This window comes from Aquarana catesbeiana, linkage group LG06, assembly GCF_042186555.1.
Source record: "Aquarana catesbeiana isolate 2022-GZ linkage group LG06, ASM4218655v1, whole genome shotgun sequence".
NCBI classification, from domain to species: domain Eukaryota; kingdom Metazoa; phylum Chordata; class Amphibia; order Anura; family Ranidae; genus Aquarana; species Aquarana catesbeiana.
In genome coordinates, this window is record NC_133329.1 from 130039228 (window position 1) to 130055775 (window position 16548).

The 16548-nt window shown below is 40.4% G+C and overlaps 1 protein-coding gene across 2 annotated transcripts in view; it reads left to right on the forward strand.

Moving 5' to 3' along the window:
• Nucleotides 1-16548, forward strand: part of BAIAP3 (BAI1 associated protein 3) — a 597572-nt gene that overhangs the window by 505999 nt on the left and 75025 nt on the right. The window lies entirely within an intron of this gene.

Genomic DNA, 16548 nt, shown 5'->3' on the forward strand with positions numbered 1-16548 from the left:
TTTGGTGATTTTGATTTGTACTCCCGAAAATGTTTGTGTGTTTTTTGTGACAAGTTCCCACAACACCATTGATATGTTGTTCTATTTAATCTGTAGGAGATTGTTTGGTGTTGTTGTCCCTTGTTAATTTCACATTTTATGTTAGAAATGTACCTGAATCGTCACCAACAAACTGTCCTTTTTGGATGAAAACACACACAGGAGAGTAGAATTTACCTAAAAAAATTTTATTAAGGGGTCACAACTATAAACAAAGAGGGAGGCAACGCTGGAGAAACTGCAGAAGTGGGTGAAGCCTTGGACCCCCAGGGCAGACATCAATTATTTAAAAGCAAAATTGGTGGCCTGAGGAGTCCTTATCTAAGGGAGGGCAGTCTGGTCCAGAAGTCCCAGAGATCCGGAAAGCAGCAGATGACATCTATGTCCCCAGGCTGTGGTCATACGAGAGACTGCATCTTCTGTCAGACCAGACTGAACCCAGGGTCATCACTCTTTGGTCTTCCTTCCACGCTTCCTTCCAGCCTTTGGCTGTGGTGGTGGAGTTGTGGCAGCAGGAGGAGGAGGAGGATCGTCGATCTCAATGACATCCGTCTTGTGTGTCAGTTCCCCACTCTCCCCCTTACGTAGGACTTTATAAATCAGGTCCTCAGAGATCTTGCGTTGGCCCTCCTGCATGCCCTGCAATTTGGTGGCAGCCATGCAGGCAAAGGCCTCTTCAGGACTGGGGAAGGCTCTGAGGGACGCCGAAGCCTCCTGGATCAGCCTGTATGCTGAATCCTGCACAGGACTGGGAGTCATCTTCCTGGCTCGTTTATGTGGCAGGCGGAGGGGAGGAACCTGAGACTCAGTCAGGCTGCGACTTGTCCCAGGCTTCTCTTGGCTGCCACTTAGCCCCGCCTCCTCCTGGCTGACACTAATCCCCGCCTCCTCCTGACTGCCACTAATCCCCGCCTCCTCCTGACTGCCACATTCCACAGCCTCCTCCTGGCTGAGGTCTTCCTGTGTATGAAAAAGGGACATAGTTTTAGTATTTTTTTACATCAATCACACACAATTTTCACCTCCTGACTGCTGCAAATTGAATGTTAACAAATATAACAGACTATCATTCTGAGCCCAGCATTTTGCATTCTTGTCCCAATTTTGGGTGCCCACTACTGTCTATTGATATGTAAAACACTTTTTTTAATCAGCAATTAATGATCAATATTAACATCTAGTAAACATCATTTATTTATTGCCCAGAAATCTGTAGAAGAATGCTATACCTGACTCCAGCTGGGCTCCTCCACTTCTTCCTGGCTGGAAGGCCCAGGTTGGACATCGGAAGCCTCAGCTGGGGTGGAAGGAAGAGTGGAAGGAAGAGTGGAGAGGGATTCCCTGACTTCAGTGTGGTCTGACAGAAATCGCAGTCTCTCATAGTACCACAGCCTGGGGACATAAACGTCATCTGCTGCAGCTCCGGATCTCTGGGAATCTGTGACCTTCTTGCGCTCCCTAAGATATGTGCTCCTCAGGCCACCAATTTTTGCTTTTAAATAGGGGATGGTTGCTGTGGGGACCACCGGCTTCACCAACTCCAGCAGTTTCTCCAGCGCTGCCTGCCTCTTCTGTTTGTGATTATAGTGGGGGTGTCTCACTTGCCGCAGACAGGGCAGCTCCCTGTACTTGTCAATGAACAGGGGCAGGAAATTGTGGTCGTTGAACCCATCCATTTTCTCTGCAAGACACAACACAAGACAAACCCTAATGTCAGGCCAAACTCCCCTAATCTTGTTACAATATAGGCTTCCATTTCGAAGCAGTATAGGCCCAAGTTTAGATCCTACCTTCGTTAGCACGATCGGCGTCTCCGATGCTCCTTCCTCCGCTCACAGATCGTACGTAAGACGCGCGCATTACAATTTATACACACTGCGCATGCGTATAACTCCGCCCGCCCCTGACGTTCTTTCTATTCTATTCCCCGCCCCTTTTCGTTCGGCGCAGTGGAGGAAGAGTACATGGCGGATAGACAGCAGGATCGTGCTAATTACAGCAACGAGGAGGAGGAGGAAAGGCCGGAGCCTGAAACGTCCCGATCCAGAAGGAGATTAAAGGACTCAAATATGTCCTTTGGGGAGATGTTGGAGATGGTGGACATCCTGAAGAAGGCCGACTATGATGGAAAGTATGGGCCTTACCACAACCACAATGTCCGAAAGGCCAAGATCATGGCGAAAGTGGTCAGGAGTCTGCACCGGAAATTCGGGGTACGACGATCGAAAGATCAGCTCAGGAAGCAGTGGTCGGACCTGAAATTACGAGAACATGAGCAGTACAGAAAGATCCGGAGAGTGCTGCAAAAAAGTAAGTAGTTGTGCTGTGTTCCTATTTTTTTTGTTTTTATTACGTTCGTGCTGCTCCATGTGCTTTTAGGAACTGTTGTACAGTTTAAAATGTCAACTTTCATGTTCATGGGCACATTATTCGTTCGGATCACACATTTTTATTTCGGACGATAAAATACCATTGTTTAGGCCATATGCATTTGGCCACCATTTGGACGCCCTATACTTGTCTTCAAAGAATTGGTTTGTGGAGATGGCTTTGTTACTAGAATGAAATGCAAACTAGATTGTGTGTAAGGAGAGGACACTCAGCAGCTGTTTTCACATCTGGACACTGGAGCACTAGTGTGGGACCCCAGAACACCATTTTTATTAGGGGGGGCACACAGGTGCTCCAGTGTATACTATGGGGGGGGCTACATCTGTGAAGCTTGTACAAAACAGGTAAAGTATTGCAGCTTGACAAAGGACACTAAAAAAGCTACATCTTGGAACTCGGCTAAAATAGACAATTGTACCCCACTTCCAAGCAATGTTTCATCTTTATAGTTCTGACATTAAATATCTGTGTGCTAATTATACCATTTTTGTTTTACATAGGGGAGAAAAGACTCGGAGGACACCCCTCATCCGAGGAGACCAGAGCCCCCCCCCCTCTGGAAGAAGGGGAAATTCCACCAACACAAGATGAGCAGGAGGAAGAAGACGTGGTGGAACTAGTCACCACAACAGGTGAGTGTCTGCGACCACAGGCTCAGATAAGAGATGGATGGCGGCATATTTTTTAAACCTAATTTATTTTGGGTTTCCTCTCTTTTTAGGTGATCGTGAGGTTGTGGATGAAGATCCTTTCACATCCGAAAGTGCCCAGATCCGGATCGGGGAGATCATGGGGTGTAATTTACAATTGGAAAACATCAAGCAAAACATCAATGATGTTATTCCAAAATATAAAAACATCATTGATGTTTTGGGGCGAGTTTAAAACCCCTCCAAATCACTTTCTTCTTTTGTGTGCTACAATGTGCTAAATGTTTTTGTGATTTTTCCAAAAGCCAAATTTGGAGGATGCACACAGTGTGTCAACATGTGCTATCTGCCATCACGGGAGATCAATGGACGCGTTTTGGGGGTGCAACCCCTTCCTCAATAATAAAGTAGCGGTGAGGAAGGGCTTTCTCCCCCAAAACACGTCCCTTGATCCCCCCTGATGGCAGATAGCACATGTTGACATTGTGAAATTTGTGTGCATCTTCCAAATTTGGCTTTTCCTGGGGTGATTTCCCCCCATCTGAACGCAATATCAAACACAGTTCCTAAATACTCATGTCTGATATTGCCTTCAAGTTCTACCAAATGTGAACTTTGTAAGATCAAGATTTGTGTCTTTCTTGTTGGTTTTACACAGGCCTGTTTTCTATAAAATGCACATTTTGATTTTGGATAATGACACCACAAAAATTGGTATACAACAAACATGTTGGTTTGTCAGAAAAACCTTTGGTAAATGCACATGTGATTGTGCAGATATTAAAAAGATTGTTCATCAAGAATGTGTGGATTATTGTCTCAACACTACAACACTTTTGGGGTGATGTAATTGTTGTTTTATGAGAAAATGGGGGTTATTTCCTAAGGGAAAATCCACTTTGCACTACAAGTGCAGTTTCAGTGCAGTTGCAAGTGCACTTGTAGTGAAAAGTGTCTTTGCATTTAGTAAATAACAGCCAACAGTGCTTTGTGTAAGGTTACACAATCACGACATTTTCTGCACTCCACACATTTCTGTCAGGGTCAGCTCAAACAAACACAAGCAGTAAATGTCCACAAATAAGAGCCTGGGGGGAGATGCGTGTCGAGAACTTGAGGTCCTGCAGGCTTCTCCCCGTGGCCAAATACCGCAAGGTAGCGACCAACCTCTGCTCCGGAGTGATGGCTTGCCTCATGCAGGTATCCTGCCTGCTGATATAGGGGGTCAGCAAAGCCAACAAACGGTGAAATACGGGGTCCGTCATCCTGAGAAAGTTCCTGAAATCATCAGGATTATTCTCACGGATCTCACAGAGCAAAGGCATATGACAGAACTGGTCACGCTGAAGCAACCAATTCTTGGTCCATGAACTCCTCCCCACCCTGTTCATGGACTGGACTTGTGTCAAGGTCAGGACCCCAACACCAAGCCCCCGCACAGCACGAACTCTACGAGGAGTACGCATACGAAACATGGCTAGAAAACGGTCGGCTGCTCAGAACGAGGTAACAGAACGCACTGAAGAACAGCAAGGCCTGTGAAGAGCGACCTGAAAAACAGCAACGAGCAGGCAAGATCACACAGAAAACTCCGATACGAACTGACTGCACGCACTGAAGAGCAGATACAAACCCACAAGCACAAACTGAACGGCAGAAAACGATCTGAAAGCCACGAGTCTGAAAAAGCGCGAATCGTCTCTCACCAAACTTTTACTAACACGAGATTAGCAAAAGGAGCCCAAAGGGTGCCGCGCTTGGTTCTGAACCGGCCTTTTCTAGTCTCGTCGTACGTGGTGTACGTGACCACGTGGTTGTCGATCGGAAATTCCGACAACTTTGTGCGACCGTGTGTAGGCAAAACAAGTTTGAGCCAACATCCGTCGGAAAAAATCCTAGGATTTTGTTGTCGGAATGTCCGAACAAAGTCCGACCGTGTGTACGCCCTATAACAGTGGATTACTATGGCCGGTATAATGTAACTATTATTTTTACACAAATAACTCTAATAAAACTTTACAATGTATAATGTGTTGTGTTGGTGTAGGTGTACACTTTTTGGTGTTATATATAGTTGGTGTCCTACTTTTGTTCCTTGAAATAATGGAGACACCATTACGCACACACAAAAAAAGCAATATTTTTTTATAACAAAGAGATGACAAAATTAATAAACACAACCAATTAACATCTTTGCCTACTTTCCTTGCAACGGTAGGACAGCTAATATTCAGTCCAGCACCTGACATCCCTGACATGAATGTGACTGTGCCTGCCCTCTCCAATTTATCATGTTGATTGACAGCTAAGTTTTTGCTAAGTGAAGAGTTTGAGGTTTGCATTTTAAAATGAAAGCCAATCCTTTTTCTTGGTTTAGACCTACGCAGCAGCATATTGAAGATGGGAAGCAATCAAACACAAATACAAGAATCCAAAATTATCAACATGTTTCTTGACATGAGGATAACATAAACATATGTTTCTATCACAGAATTGGTCCTAGTTTTTATGATTTAAGTAATTTATCCTCAAATAATTACAACAGAGGCATACATATAAATGACTGGTCCCACAGGCTGCTAAATCTTCAGGCACCATGACAACTACTGAGAATGTGGAAAATATATACCTACCTGTACAGTGGATAACATAAATATTGAACACGTCATCATTTTTCTAGGTAAATTTATTTCTAAAGGTGCTATTTACATGAAATTTTCACCACACATCAGTACTAGCCCATGCAATCCATACATACAAAGAAACCAAAAGAAATACATTGAGAAATTAAGTTATGTGTAATAAAATGGAATGACACAGGGAAAAAAGTATTGAACACATGAAGAAATGAAGAGGTGCAAAAAGGCATGGAAAACAAAGACACCAGCTGAAATCAATCAGTAATTAGAAATCAATCCTGCCCCTTGTCAGTGCAAATAAATATCAGCTGGTTCAGTCTCAATTGATGGCCTATAAAAAGGTGTCTCATTACCAAGGTGTCACACAAGAAACATCTCATGATGGTTAAAAGCAAAGAGCTCTCTCAAGACCTTTGCAACCTAATATTTGCAAAACATACTGGTGGTTACAGAAGGATTTTTAAACTTTTGAATGTTCCAGCCAGCCATTACCAGGTGCTGTTCGCAAGATTTCTGACCGAGGAGTGAAAACAATTATCATAAGAATTGTCCAAGAGCCAAGGACCAGGTGATTGGGGGGAGGAGCTGCTGACCAAGATGGCCGCATAGGCAGACCGTGAACTGACATGCTGCAAACATTGGGCGTCTGACGTCTATACAGCCAGTGCATGCTTTCGATATGCTACCGGCTTCCTTCTGAGTAATCCTCTCTTACCTACCCAGCTGAAATCGCAACAATACAGGGGTGATAGCGAGAGCGGTAGAGGCGGGACCCGTGATTCATAGGAGCGGAGACCTGCGGGAGACACGACGGGAGACAAGCCTGTGGAGTGCCGGAAGTTCCTTCAAGAACAGAGTCGGGAGATAGTGGACGCGGGGAGGCGGGAACCTCTGTAGGTCTGCGGAAGCGGACGACAGTGGTCCTCGCTTGAGAGCGTCCTCTCCGGCAGAGCACCAAGTACGGAATGGTAGAGAGCAGACGAACCCGGGATCTCCAAAATATAAAAGGTCAGCCGCCTTACTACTATTAAGCTAAGCTACTACTAAGCTACTAACCCACTGAAATCACAGAACACAGACCGGAGACTGGAGCTGCAGGCAGGACACAGGAGAGGTATAAAGCCCTGTTTCCTTTGTCTCCTGTATCATCTCCTGAAATATTTGGCAGTTTTGAAATCCTTGTAATACATCCCTGCAACACACTAAGGACATAAAGGATATAGCTCTTGAAAATAAACCAAATACATAAAGATAGAAAGGAAGAGAGAAAAGAAAAGAAAGGGGAAGGAGAAGAGAAGAGAGAAGGAAAAAGAAAAAAGGAAAGGAAAAGGAAAAGAAAATTCTACAGCCGTTTATACTGATTGACACATATACTAGTGGTACATAAACATAAGTTACTGAATCAAAGGGACCACAAAAGCAAGTAGCAGGTAACAAACTACGGGACTCCTTAAGTACCCATTTGCCTCATCTTTTCCCTCATTTTTTCTAATGTAAAAGTAAAGAACACCAAAAGAAAGAAGTGATAAAGAAGTAATAAAGAGGTAAAATTAAAAAAAAAAAAGCGAGAAGAGAGTGAAGATAAAAGGGTTAAAAAGAAAAAAGGGGAGGAGGGAATAAAGAAGAAGAGGAAGGAAGGGGAAAGAAGGAAGCATGGCCCCTAAGAAGAGCAGTAAGACTCCACAACCTCAAAAAGGTAAAAAGGACAAAACAGAAAGTATTAACAAAAGCACTACAGGGGTACAACCAACACAAACAACTGACATTAAGGAATTTTTTCAACAATTACAGTTACAGCTACACTCCCCTCAGGTAACTCAGATGCTACAAACATTGCATGATCTGTCAAATATAGCAGAACCAATAGAAATATCTAGATCATCAGGGGAAGAGCAATTAAATCATCCCAGAAATAGTTCATTAATGGACACAACAGGGTCTTCCAGTGAACAAAAAGAGGAAGATAAAGAAAAATGGGATATAAGAGCTTACATCAGTTCGCTTGCAACTAGGGCAGATATGGATCAATACGTACATAGGCTGGAAAAATCATATAAGGAAGAGATTCAAGAGCTTAAAATATCTACAAAAAATATGCAAGAAAGGACGGACACATTAGATAAGAGAGTGTTAAAAACGGAACAGGAACTGCTAAAGACAAAAGAAAAAATGCAGAAGCAAGGAATCCAATTAAAGCAAATAATAAACAACTTAGACGAACAGGAGAATAGAAGCAGAAGATCCAACATAAGAATCAGAGGTTTAAAAGAGACAGTGGGCCCAAAAGAGCTTATAACAACACTACAAAAAATATTCCAGGAAATTACCCAGGACACTGATATAAAAGATTTAATTATTGAACGAGCACATCGGGTAGCAGGAATAAGGAAGCCAGATATTAATAAACCTCTGGATATTATTTGCAAAATGCATTATGCCCATATTAAGGACAAAGTAATGCTTGCAGCCCGCCAAAGTAAAAATATCCAATTTGAAGGAGAACCTCTCCTGCTTTTTCAAGATATATCAAAATATACATTGGATCGCAGAAGCGCGCTAAAGCCCCTGGTGGAACAACTAATAAAAAATAATATTCATTATAGATGGAAACTTCCATTTCAGCTGCAAATTCAAAAGGAAGGACAGACTATCTCATTCAGAGATCTGGAGGACTTACCAGAATTTTTAGCGGTTCTAGGAATCTCAGAGCTAGCATTGCCGGATTGGCCCATAAAATATATGCAAACACTTAAGAAAATATAAGGGGGCCCTTGAGGGGGAGGGGGGATGAGATGAAAAGATGGGGAAGCGGAGTACAATAATGAGATAATTTGGAACTTTGAGAAAAAAAATTTGGGGGTAGGGGTTGTGCTTTTTTTTTTTCCCTCGCCTTACACAACACAGAGGAGATAATATTTATTTTTATGACATAGCTAGTTGTTTGCACTAAGAGATATGTAATATACACACAGGTAGATAATGATCTTCATAAATTTTTGCACCAAATAATATGAAAAGATTATCAGAACACAGAAGGTATATAGTAAATAGTAGTATAGGATGGGTCTTTTTCTTTTTTTTTTTTTTTTCTCTCCTTACACAACACAAAGGAGATAATATATATTTTTTATGTTGTTTACACCAAGAGATATGTTATGTACTCACAGGTAGATAATAAGTTTATGCACTAAGTGATATGAAATTGTAATTATATACGTAGTAGGCATACAGTAAACAGTAGCACAGGATGGTTTTTTTTTTTTTCTCCAGCACAGAGAAGATAATATTCAGATGTACGTTATATTACAATGAGATATATGAAATGTGTTTGGAGGTATTGATATTTGTAAATTGTATTATGATGTAACTATTTTTAGATAGATAGATAATAATTTTTATAAGTTTATGCACTAAGTGATATAAAATGGTAATTATGTACGTAGTAGGCATACAGTAAACAGTAGCACAGGATGGGTTTTTTTTTTTTTATTTTAAAAAGGAGATAACTATATCATAGACTATACTTGCACGTTTCCCCCCGGACAAAAAATGTATAAGGTTAAAAGGATAAATATCTGGGAAGTATTATAGTGATTCCCCCCCCCCCCCCCTTTACACCCCTCTCCAAGAAAAGAGAGGGTAGGAAAACAAAGAGAGTTAGAAAGAGACGAAAGAGATCCAAAATAAGAGAAAGATAAAAGAAATGGTAAAATGCAGCAGGAGGTCAGCGGTCGAGAGGCGACCCTTGGTCACCAGACTCAAAACCCCCCATAGTAGGGAACTTAGATAGTAGGAAAGACTTTTTTTTTTTAGTCAATAGATATAGGATAGATTAGGTGTGAGGTGAGTGTGAGTGTGGGTCTTTTTTTTTTTTTTTCTCTTCTTATTGGCTCTATTTGTCCTAAGATATGAAAATATGTTCTTATAATATTAGAGGTCTTAACTCAGCAACAAAAAGGTCACAGGTTCTGTATTCTCTTCATAAACAAAAAGTGGGGGTAATCTTTTTCCAGGAGACGCATTTCCGTACGGACCACGTCCCAAATCTACAAAATAGATTTTACACTACTTGGTATCATGACTCCTTTAGTTATTCAAAATCAAAAGGCGTCTCTATAGCAATACATAAAACAATACCCCACCAGGTGCTGGAAGAATGGCATAATAAGGATGGAAGAGCAATACTACTCAAACTTACTATATATGGCAAAAAGTTCACATTTATCAATATATATTTACCTAATCAAGGACACTATAAAGTAGGAACACAAATGCTGAAACAGCTTATGGAAAAAGCTGAGGTGATAATAATAATTGGAGGAGACTTTAATTTTGTCCTTGATAGGGAAATGGATACTATAGCACTTTCAATAATACAGATGGGTGGGGAGAAAAATTTTTTTTTAGAAATGATAGCAAAATATCAGTTGATCGATATTTGGAGGGTACTACACCCAACAGAAAAGGATTTTACATGCCACTCAATAGCACATAAGACATATCATAGATTAGATTTTTTTTGATAAACTAAAAGGGGATGACAGTAACTTTATCTTCCGAAATAGGTAGTTCATTATGGTCAGATCATGCACCAGTATTTTTGGTTTTGGGTTAATTATTATTATTATTATACAATATTTATATAGCGCCAACAGTTTACGTAGCGCTTTACAACTTGAGGGTAGACAGTACAAATACAATACAATTTGATACAGTAGGAATCAGAGGGCCCTGCTCACTTAGAGCTTACAATCTAAGAGGGAAGGTTAAGAGATACAAGAGGTAATAGCTGTGGGTGATGTGCTGATTGAGAAGATAAATGTACAGTTGTTAGGTGGGGGCCAGATAGGCTTCTCTGAAGAGATGAGTTTTCAGGGATCGTCTGAAAGTGGATAAGGTAGGAGAAAATCGGACGGATTGGGGAAGAGCATTCCATTGGGTTAAGGGTAACAATAATAAAGGGAACTGGAAGCTTAATGATAATCTGCTTCACGATGAGACTTGTGTGACAGAAATAAGGAGGGCAATAGCAGACTTCTTACATGATCACAGGGAGGATACTACTGCCCTACCGATCAAGTGGGAAACATTAAAATGTGTAATCCGAGGCCTTTTTATAAAACACGGGGCTAGATTTAAAAAATTAAAAGGCAACAAAATAACTCAACTATTAAAAGAAATACCCAAAATGGAAGCTCAACATAAACAAAATCCAGCGCGTGAAATATTAATAGAGTTAACAGAAAAGAAAATAGAACTAAAAACTTTGATAAACGAGCAAACCTTACGTATAATAGATAGTAACCGAGCCCTATACTATCAACAGGGTAACAAACCAAGTAAACTTCTCGCAAGAGCTTTGCACCATCGGGGCAATACACGGCCTATTGTTAAGATCAAAACAGAAAAAGGAGATATGAGGTACGACCCAAAAGAGATACTGAAAGAGTTTCAGACCTTTTACACGAAACTGTATAATATCCCTAACTATGTCACGAATAGTGATCCAGAGGGAATCCAACAAAATATAGAACATTATGTGAGAGAAACAGCACTTCCTGTATTAGCTCCGATAGATAGGATACAACTAGATCAGGACTTCTCAGAGATAGAAATACAAAATGTAATTGATGCATTAGTACCAGGGAAAAGTCCAGGCCCTGATTCTTTACCCCAAGATTCTATAAAATATTTAAAGAAGAACTCGTCCCCATTATGAAACAGACATTTAATGCAATATCCACATCACAGCCCTTTGTCCCACAAAGTATGCAGGCCTATATTTCACTTATACCTAAACCAGAGAAGGATCATACTTTATGTGGAAACTATAGACCTATCTCTCTAACAAACATCGACCTGAGACTGTATGCTAAAATAATTGCCAATAGACTTGCCCCATTAATGCCGGTATTTATACACTTAGATCAAGTGGGTTTTATAGAGGGAAGAGAAGCAAGAGATAACACTCTAAAAACACTCACATTAGTGGAACATGCAAAAAGGGGCTCCATCCCTTCCTGCCTATTGGCGATTGATGCTGAGAAAGCATTCGACAGGGTGGGATGGAGTTTCCTCAGAGAGACTTTAGTACAGTGGGGATTGGGTCCTATACTTTTGGACAAAATAATGGCTTTATATAAGAATCCAACAGCTAAGATACGGGCGAATAGCGATCTATCGGAGATAGTCCCCATAACAAACGGAACCCGTCAGGGTTGCCCACTATCCCCAATACTGTATATACTGGTGATGGAGCATTTATTAATAGCGATCTGAAAAAACATGGATATACAGGGAATTAAAGCAGGAGATAAGGAGTATAAAATGTCTGTATATGCAGACGATATTCTATTATATATCACAAACCCATTGATATCAATACCAAACTTGATATCTGAATTTAATCGATTTGGTATATTGAGTAATTTCAAAGTAGACTACAGTAAATCTGAAGTTCTGAATATTAATTTACCAAGCGCTATGGTGGAACTCCTTAAAAAAGATTTCTCATTCAAATGGCAAGAGAATGCAATTAAATACTTTCGTACCTATATCCCTACTGATCTTGACAAATTACAGGAATATAATTACGTTCCAATGGTGCAAAAAACTATGAGAACATTACAACAATATGAAAAGGGGATGTTCTCCTGGATGGGTAGAATAAGTATAGTAAAGATGGATATACTGCCCAAAATATTATATGTCCTTCAAGCAATACCCATTTTTCCTTCAACAAATACTCTGGATAAATTGCATAGATCAATAGGAAAATTTGTCTGGGGAGGCAAAACACCCAGAATTAAAAGAACGGTGTTAAATAAAACAAAAGAAGATGGGGGCCTCGCCCTCCCAGATATAGATATGTATCTCAGAGCAATAATGATAACCAGAATAGTAGACTGGTTTCACAACAGAGACAATAAACAGTGGGTGGAGCTCGAAGAGGATATTACAGCTCTTAAGTTAAAATCCCTTCCTTGGATTAAAAAAGCGCAAAGACCACCGGAGAGGGAGATGCCCTCCCTAGTAGTATCAACATTAAAAGCTTGGGATAATATAATAAAAAGAGGGAGTGGATCTACCTATAGAGGCCCAATGACCCCACTATTTAGCAATCCAGAGTTTCCATTGACACTTGAAGCTAAAACATTTCTTAAATGGAAAAGAAGTGGGGACACTAGGATAATAGAAACGATGGAAAAGAATAAACTCCTCCCACTGGAAAAGTTGGGGGTAGAACACAAAAATAAATGGATGCAGTATGGTCTGTTCCAGCGGTACATAGAATCTCTAACAAAAGAATCCATAATAGATAGGCCTTTGACAAATTTAGAAAAAATTTTCTTGCAAGAACCTAGACCCACCCATGTCTTATCCAAGATTTATAAATATTTAATTTCAGAAAACAATAGACAGACGTTACCATATGTTAAAAAATGGGAACTAGAGATTGGAATAGAATTTCCTAGAGAAACGTGGGGAAAGGCAATTATAGCGACTCATAAACTCTCAATATCGGCTAAACACCAGGAAAGAAACTACAAAATTTTAGCCAGATGGTATAGATGCCCTGTGGACTTACATAAAATGAACCCGGACAACACAGACATCTGCTGGAGGTGTCATTTAATGTCACACTGTCACACATTTGGTACTATTGCTCAGAAATCCAACCATTCTGGCAAAAAATATTTGAGATCTTTGGAGCACTGACTGGGACCAAACTATACCCAGAAATACAAGTAGCAGTATTATCCATGATTCCAGGATCAATAAAAAACATAAAAAAGGGAATTTTGAAATACTTTTTGACAGCAGCACGAACGGTTATAGCAAGAAAATGGAAAAACACACTTGCGCCGTCTGTTACGGAATGGGAGTGTGAGATGACGGAGATGCGTACCCTGGAGGAAAGAATGATAATAGAAGAAGGGTTAAAAAAACAAACATTAAATATATGGACTAGATGGAAAGAGTTCAGAGCCTCTTCGAGATTTTTGAGGACAATATAGAAACAATAAAGAACATAATGGGAAGAGACCCCCTTTAATAAGGGTGTCCTTTTTTTTTTTTCTCTGTCTTTGTCAGTATGAATGGGCATGAGTGAGGGGATGTGGGTAGGTTTTAAATATAGGTGTTACATCCTTGATTTAAAAGTATGAAGACTTAAAATGAAAAAGAAATTTGAATGATGTTTTGATAAAAAAATGATAGAATTGCTTTATTATTTGGATGTATATAAGTTGGATAAATGTATTATTGAAAATGTTTTGATAAATAAAAATTGTTAAACAAGAGCCAAGGACCACTTGTGGAGAGCTTCAGAAACACCTGGAATTAGCAGGTACATTTATTTCAAAGAAAACAATAAGTAATGCACTCAACTGCCATGGCCTGTATGTACACTCACCATGCAAGACTCCATTGCTGAAGAAAAGCATGTTGAAGGTCGTTTAAAGTTTGCTGCTCAAACTATAAGCCTGTGAAATACTACAAAAATATAGTCTGGTCAGATGAGACCAAAATTGAACTCTTTGGATATCATAATACACACCATGTTTGGAAGTCAAATGGCTCTGCACATCACCCCAAAAACACCCCCATACCAACAGTGATGTTTTGAGGTGGGAACATCATGGTGCGGGGCTGTTTTTCAGCATACAGTACTGGCATACTTCATTTTATTGAAGAAAGAATAAATGGAAAAATGTACCAAGACATTCTTGATAAATATATGTTGCCATCTACCAGGATGATGAAGATGCAATGAAGGTGGACATTTTAGCAAGACAATGATCCCAAACACAAAGCCACAATAACTCTCAATTGGTTTCAAAGAAAGAAAATAAAGCTGTTAGAATTGCCCAGCCAATCACCTGACTTGAATCCAAAAGAAAATCTATGGAAAGAACTAAAGATCAGAGTTCATAAAAGAGGTCCACGGATCCTTCAAGATTTGAAGACTGTGTGGAAGAATGGGCCAAAATCACACCTGAGCAATGCATGCTACTAGTTTCTTAATACAAGAGGCATCTTGAAGCTGTCATTACCAACAAAGGACTTAGTATGAAGTATTAAAGTGGTTGTTGTTGTATCCTAAAAAAAAAATAAAAAAGAGAGCCTGTTTCCTTATAGCAGGCTAAACAGCACAGTGCTTGTGTTGTCTAACCTGCCCCTCTGGAAGCTGTAAAAAACCTGGCTGATCCTGACAGTTTCTGCCCTCACCCCTGTAAACTGACCACGGTTTATCATGGCTGCTGAGCCCTGACACCGTGGTCAGTTTACATGCCTCCGTCATCCGCTGTGTCTCCTCTGTGCTCTCCCTGCCTGTCAGCTTAGGAGTCTGTGTCTCTGTTTCCGCCCCCCCTCCCCGATGCTGTTAGTAAAATACTAAAATTTCACTGCCAGCCCCTCTCTTTTAAGCTTCCATCCTGCGATGTGTAACTGTTTATTCGAAACAAAGCCTCTAAATACCTTTTTCTGTATCTTCAGGCCGGTAACATGACTCCTGGCTGCTCTGATACTCTGATCCAGGGCTACAGAGGGAGGAGCTGAGCGGCCAGCTCTGTGGTCATGTGACTCCTGGCAAACGTCAGAGGGAGAGCTCAGCTCCTCCTACTATAGCCTTGGATTGGAGTATCAGAGCAGCCGGGAGTCATGTGACCGGCCTGAAGATACATCAGAAAAAGAAATTTAGAGGCTTTGTTTCTAATAAACACTTATACAGTGCAGGATGGAAGCTAAAAATAGGGGGGCTGGCAGAAAATCAAAATGTAGGGTTACAAACCCTTTAAAAAAATTTCAGTTAGTGTGTTCAGTAATCCCTGAGTCATTCCTATTACACATAATTTAAAGTGGAGTTCCACCCACTTTTACAACTCTTCAGCATCCCTCACTAAACTGTGCACTGTAAACAAATTGGATATTTTTAAATTTTTTTTCTCAGCACCTAATGTATATCTGCTGTATTCATTTTTCACTTCCTCCACCTGGCCGCGGCCCATTGCATCATTTCCTGTTTGCAATGCCTTCTGGGAAGGGGCGGCAACTTCCTCTGAAACTGCCGTTGCTATGGAAACTTGACCTGAAACCTATTACACTGCTTGTGCTGCACTGAGCATGTGCGAGATCTGCAAGGATGAGATCCAGGAAGAAATACAGTCTGGCTTCAGATGCCCACACTTAAGATGGCCACGGCCTGCTGTAAGTTTATAAAATGACAAACTACTGCTATAAACTAACAAAACAGACCTTAGTTTACAGACTAACTTTACTAGAATACATTAAGCTTGTGTATTATAGGGGTATTTTTATTTAAAAAGTATAATTTCGGCCGGAACACCACTTTAATTTCTGACCTTATTTGTTTTGGTTTCTTTGTATGTAGGAATTGCATGGATTGTTACTGACGTGGTGAAAATTTAATGTCAATAACACCTTTAGAAATATATTTACCTAGTAAAATAGTGAGGGGTTCAGTACTTATTTTACCCGCTGTATATACCAGCCTTCCTACACCTCTCGTAATTTGTGACCTTCAAGTTGCATCATCATTGGAAATTGTAATTTAACAGCTTATAATGGTGTCTACACTTGGGTGTCCATTTTATAAAGGAGTGGCAGGGTCTAACCACATCTAAACCTCTGTGTTAAAAAAAAAAAAAAAAACTCTGCCACAATAATAAAGCACAGTATTTGCTTTACAAATGTGTTTTCCTCTGGACTCTAAAGTAGGTCAGGTCTTGTTCATGTTAATGAATAGGGGAAAGAAGAAAAAGTGTCAGGAGGAGGAGGAAACTTGTCACTTTGACAGGTTTATGTGA